This window comes from Bubalus bubalis, chromosome 22, assembly GCF_019923935.1.
Source record: "Bubalus bubalis isolate 160015118507 breed Murrah chromosome 22, NDDB_SH_1, whole genome shotgun sequence".
NCBI lineage: Eukaryota > Metazoa > Chordata > Mammalia > Artiodactyla > Bovidae > Bubalus > Bubalus bubalis.
In genome coordinates, this window is record NC_059178.1 from 16592212 (window position 1) to 16598478 (window position 6267).

At 42.5% G+C, this 6267-nt stretch overlaps 1 pseudogene; it reads left to right on the plus strand.

The window, feature by feature from the left end:
- The first annotated feature begins 3610 nt into the window (after window positions 1–3610).
- Window positions 3611–5837, plus strand: LOC123465291 (annotated as a pseudogene).
- Window positions 5838–6267: the final 430 nt, after the last annotated feature.

Here is a 6267-nt window from a genome sequence, read left to right on the forward strand (position 1 = left end):
ACCTAGTTCTTATCCGCCTAACCCTGCCCAACCGGTCGTGTCTGCTCCGCAAAATCCAGCCCCCCAGCCCACGTATCCTAGGTCTCTCTGCCCTCGCTGTCAGAAAGGATATCATTGGGTAAGAGACTGTAGGTCCAGATTCCATAGAAATGGAGCCTTTTTAGGTCCTGACCGGCAGTCGGGAAACGGATTGAGGGGCCAGCCCCAGGCCCCGACAACGATTGGGGCAGCCTCATTGAACCCGTTCATTCCCTTCGTCCCATCGCAGAACTCATCAGAGCAACCCCAGGTAGCGCAGGACTGGATCTCAGTTCCACCACCTCAACAATATTAACACCAGATAGCCCCACTATTAAAATCCCTACAGGAGTTAAAGGCCCATTACCGACTGGCTTGGTAGGAATTATATTAGGCAGAAGTTCCTTAGCTATGCAAGGTCTTACAATTATTCCTGGAGTAATTGATTCAGATTATACAGGAGAGATTCAAATAATGATTTCACCCCCAACTAAAACTTTCCAAATACATCAGGGACAGAGAATAGCCCAACTTTTGCTTTTGCCTTATCATACTGCAATTGGGCATACAGCCACCCAAAATAGAAGGCAGGACAAAGGATTTGGATCTAGTGACATGGCTTTTTGGGTAACAGAAATTACTAAGAAGCGTCCTATGAAATCTATTCTCGTTAGTGGCAAGTCTATTGAAGGACTATTAGATACAGGAGCAGACGTTTCTTGTATTTCTGGGAAAGACTGGCCCAGTTCCTGGCCCACACATACTACTGAAAATGATTTGGTGGGCATAGGAAGAGCTTCTGCAGTAGCTAAAAGTGCTAAAATTTTAGACCTGCAATTTGAGGATACCTGTGGAACTTTCCAACCGTATGTAATTCCTTTGCTCCCCTTTTCCCTGTGGGGGAGGGATGTACTGTCTCAAATGGGCATGTTACTTTTTAGCCCTGATGATAAAGTAACTTCTCAAATGTTACAAATGGGTTATGACCCTTCAAGAAGATTGGGTAAACAGCAGACAGGAATAATTGAGCCAATTTGCCGGCTCCCCGACAGTTCTGTACTGGATTGGGGTATCCAAATTTTTGATGGAGGCCATTGTTTTTGCTGCCGACCCCATTACATGGAAATCTCAGGACCCGGTGTGGGTAGAACAATGGCCTCTGACTAAAGAAAAATTACTGGCAGCTAAAACGTTAATTTTTGAACAACTAGAATTGGGACATATTGAGCCCTCCAATGGAATACTCCTGTTTTTGTCATTAAGAAAAAATCTGGTAAATGGAGACTTTTACAGGATTTAAGAGCCATTAATGCCACCATGGAGGACATGGGGGCCCTACAACCTGGACTCCCTTCCCCTGTAGCCGTCCCAGAGGGATATAATGTAATTGTAATTGATTTACAAGATTGTTTTTTCACCATTCCCTTAAATACTGAGGATAAAAAGCGATTTGCTCTTAGTCTGCCATCAGAAAATCTTAAGCAGCCTTATTTACGGTTTCAATGGAAGGTTTTGCCTCAGAGGATGAAAAATAGCCCCACCCTATGTCAAAAATTTGTTAATGCTGCTTTAGAAGATGTTAGAGCTAAATATGAACAGGTCTATATGATTCACTATATGGATGACATATTAATAGCTCACCCTGATAGAGCTCATTTGCAAACTGTCCTCCAAGACTTGACCCAGGCGTTAACAGTCAGAGGTTTAAAAATTGCCCCAGAGAAAATTCAGGTCAACCCACCCATAACTTACTTAGGACCGGTTATCAATTCAGAAACGGTGACTCATGCCCCATTAAAATTGAGAAAAGATCATCTTGTTACTTTAAATGATTATCAAAAACTTTTAGGTGATATTAATTGGATCAGACCTTATTTAAAATTAACCACTGCTGAATTAAAGCCTCTCTTTAATATATTACGTGGGGATCCTGACCCAACTTCTAAAAGACAATTAACTGCTGAAGCTCGGGAGGCTCTAGACAAAGTAGAAGCAGCTTTATCTGATAGCTATGTAAAAAGAATTGATTTACAAGCAAACTGGCAATTCCTTTGCCTAGTTACTCCAACTGCACCTATGGGAGTTTTATGGCAAAACGGCCCCCTAGAATGGGTCCATCTCCCCGCCCAAGCTAAAAAAGTAGTAGCTTCTTATCCAGGACTGATAGCTACGTTGATATTAAAAGGAAGAAAGCGGAGCATTGAACTATTCGGCAAAGAGCCAGCAGAGATTGTAATTCCATATAATAAGGAACAACTTGATGCTCTTCTAATGTTTGATGAGGATTGGCAGATTGCCATAGGAAATTATTGTGGTCAACTTTTGCATCATTTACCCTCACGTGTTTTGCTGAATTTTATGTCCAAACATCCAGTTACCTTTCCCGTCAGATGCAAACAGTCTCCTATTCCAAATGCTCAGATAGCCTTTACTGATGGGTCAGCAAACAGTAAAGCCTCCATAGTTACTAAAGATCACCAAAAGGTTTTAGAAACACAGGAAACTTCAGCTCAAAGAGCTGAAATAACAGCAGTCATAGAGGCTTTTGCTGTGTTTGCAGATGAGGAATTTAACCTTTATTCTGATTCTCAGTATATTGTCAGGTTGTTTCCACACATTGAAACTGCGGTTTTGCCTGAAAATAAAACTACCATATTTCATTTGTTAACTAAATTACAGCAACATATTTGGAAAAGAAATAAAATATTTTTCATTGGACACATTTGGGCTCATTCCGGATTGCCCGGCCCTTTAAATGCCTTTAATGATTTGGCTGACTTGTTAACCAGAAATACAGTGGCTACTGTGATTGAGGAGGCCAGAGCCTCTCACTCACTTCATCATCAAAATGCTACTGCTTTAAGATACCAATTCGAAATTCCCAGAGAGACTGCTCGAGAGATAGTGCGTTCTTGCTTACACTGCCCCACTGTTTATAATAGTCTACCTATGGGAGTTAATCCTCGCGGTCTTAAGCCCAATGCACTCTGGCAGATGGATGTAACTCATGTCTCTTCATTTGGAAAATTGTCTTTTGTTCATGTAACTGTAGATACTTTTTCTCACCTTATTATTGCAACTGCTCGTACCGGAGAGGCAGTTAAAGATGTGATACAACATCTCTTTTCTTGTTTTTCATATTTGGGTTTGCCAAAGGCTTTGAAAACTGATAATGCCCCTGCCTATACTTCTAAGTCTTTTCAGGAATTTTGTATTAAGTTCCAAATTAAACATACTACAGGCATTCCTTATAATCCCCAGGGACAAGCCATTGTGGAAAGAGCACACCAAACATTAAAAATCCAAATTCAAAAATTAAAAGAAGGGGAGTTTAAGTATAGCTCTCCCCATCAAATCTTGCAACATGCTCTTTTCATAATAAATATTTTAAATGCCGATTCGGCTGGAACTACTGCAATGCTTCACCATTGGTGCCCGGAGCAATTGAATGCAAAACCATTAGTTAAATGGAAGGACCTCTCCGGACAATGGAAAGGCCCCGACCCATTGCTAACCAGCGGTCGAGGATATGCTTGCATTTTTCCACAGGACGCCGATTCTCCAATTTGGGTTCCAGACAGATTGACTCGCCATGTCTCAGCCTCTCGGATACCGGATTCCCCGGCCACTGCGATGCCGAAAAAGGAAGGGACCTCCTCTGCCTTCGCTCCCCCCCGCCAGCACGGGAAACGCTGCCAGCGTCGGGACAACTGACATCAGAGATCCCGGATGAGCAAGGAACGGATCCGCCCACCAAGCAGATGTCTCAACTTCACATACAGGATATTGCTCCCCCCAATCCTTTGCCTCACAAAAGGGTGTCAGGCTGCCTGACTCAGGCGACCCGGAATGCCTCCATACCCACTTGGGGACAAATAAAAACACTCTGCCACCAGGCACAGGGAATAGCTTCCTTACAGGGATCTCCAGCTTCTCCTGAGAAAATGTTTATTGCCATGCTTGCTTTGCTTTCCTGCCAGGTAAGCGCCTCTCCTATTCCAACCAAATATTGGGTGTATCTCCCAGATCCTCCAACTTTCCAAGTTGTTACTTGGAATAATGAGCCTATACAGGTCAACACAGACCAACCCCAGCTTTTGGGAGGATCCTATACTTCTTACACTAGAGATAAATATCCTGTTAACTTCAATTATACCTTCAGGGGATTAACAGGTGATTTCCCTGTTTGCTTTAACTTCCCCAATGACCCTAGAAGCTTTATTACCCCCACCAAAGAAGGATGTATTGAGGCCTTTAAAAAAATAATTATAACAGATTCCTGGTCTTAACGTCATCGGTCAGCTTGGGTATTATTGGCTCATATGCCTGGGATTCTCGACCCCTATGTAACCCTGCATTTCAAATCCCCACCAAAATATCCGAATTGTTATAAGGTTGCTCCTTCAGACAAAGTATGGAACACCATAGACAGTCGTACAGGGTATCCAACTTGGACATCTTGTACTTATGATTCAAGGATTGACTATAGGATACCAGGAGGTGGAGATTATACTATTCAGGATTGGAGCAACCCAAATCCAGGTGAGGATCCATTAGCCAATAATACATTTGAGGGCAGATTCGAGAATTGGGGTAGGATTCCTCTTCCTTGGCCAATACATGCCACTAGAAGGCATCGTAATCAATTTGTTCCTCCTATGCTGTCTTATACAACTAAGAAACAGACCTATTGGCAACCTGAAATTTGGAGAGCCCTTGCTGCTACTGCTCCTGTTTCCTTATTCCGCCCAGATAGCAATTCTACTTATTCTGTTTTAGCTTGTCTACCCTCCCCTTATGTTTTTCTTTTTACTAATGACTCCAAGAGACTTAATGTATGCATGAATTATTCAGGTGGACCTAATATAGTAACTTGTGAACAATGTATGCTTTCATCTTGTTTGACCCCTCAATATAATGTCTGCTCTTTTGTGGTGTTACAACGCCCACCCTATCTCATGATACCTGCGACAGTGACTAGCCACTGTATGACAATTACGGCCTCGCCGTGTTACAACAACTACAAAATTTAATGGGACAACGGCGATTTGTGGGCTTACTTATTTTAGGAATATCAGCTTTGATAACAGCAATTACTTCTGTTACTGCGGCAGCAATATCATTGACTCAACAAGTGCATACTGCCCAATATGTTGATGCTATGTCTAAAAATGTCTCTTTAACTCTAGCAACACAGGAAGTTACAGATAGAAAATTGGAGATGAGAGTAGACGCCTTAGAAGAGGCAATAATGCATATTGGGACTGAGTTACAGGCTTTAAAAGTGAAAATGGCTCTGTCTTGCCACACTGATTACCGGTGGATATGCGTGACATCTTTAAAGGTAAATGAGACAGATTATGAATGGGAAAAAATCAAAAATCATATCTCAGGTGTTTGAAACAGCTCTGACATTGGCCTGGACTTAGGGAAACTTCATAATCAAATACAGACCCTGGAACATTCTCAACTGGATTTTACCGCCGCTGGAGCAGCTAATGACTTTTTCCACACTTTCTCTAACTTCATTTCAGGAAAAAACATTCTGTCTAATATCCTTGGATACGTTGCTGCTGGTGCTTTAATTTTGCTTCTCATAATCATTCTTCCTTGTATTGTCAGGATTCTTGAGCAGAACATTCAGAAGCTCGCGACTGAGCTGCATCTGGCTGTTTTAAGAAATAAAAAAGGGGGAGATGCGGGGAGCGAGCTCCGCCCCTGGCAAAGGTCTTGAGGAAGGAGGCTTGGCATACGTAAAGGCGGGATCGAGCCTCAGGAGTCTCCCTGGAAATTCTCAAGCATCTACCCCCAAAACCAGAGTCTGCCTACTTTCTGCTTTGTGCTTTCATCTACACCTCTGATTTTACGGGGGGCTGTCCCCCACTACCTCTCTCTGAAAAAAGCATTAGCTTACAGCTCCAGTTAGTAATTCCTGGGTGTGACAGTGTTTCAACCTACAAACTCCTTTGGAAGTCCTCTAGCCTGCCTGAATAGGTTTTTTCCGGCAACATGTGATTGTTCAGAGCCTCCCAACTGTGAGAGGCAGGAGATGTTCTAAACTATCTAAACACAGATTCCTTTGAGTAGTTAAAAGATTGATTAGAAATTGTATTGGTGAAGGGTTTTTCACTTGTTGGGCCAATGTTTGCTGCGAAGTCTCCATATCCCTTACCTACTGTGTCCTTGGCGGTGTAGTGATTGATATAATGGGTGTATAGAAATGTAAGTAGTAGCCTCAATGTTTGTAAC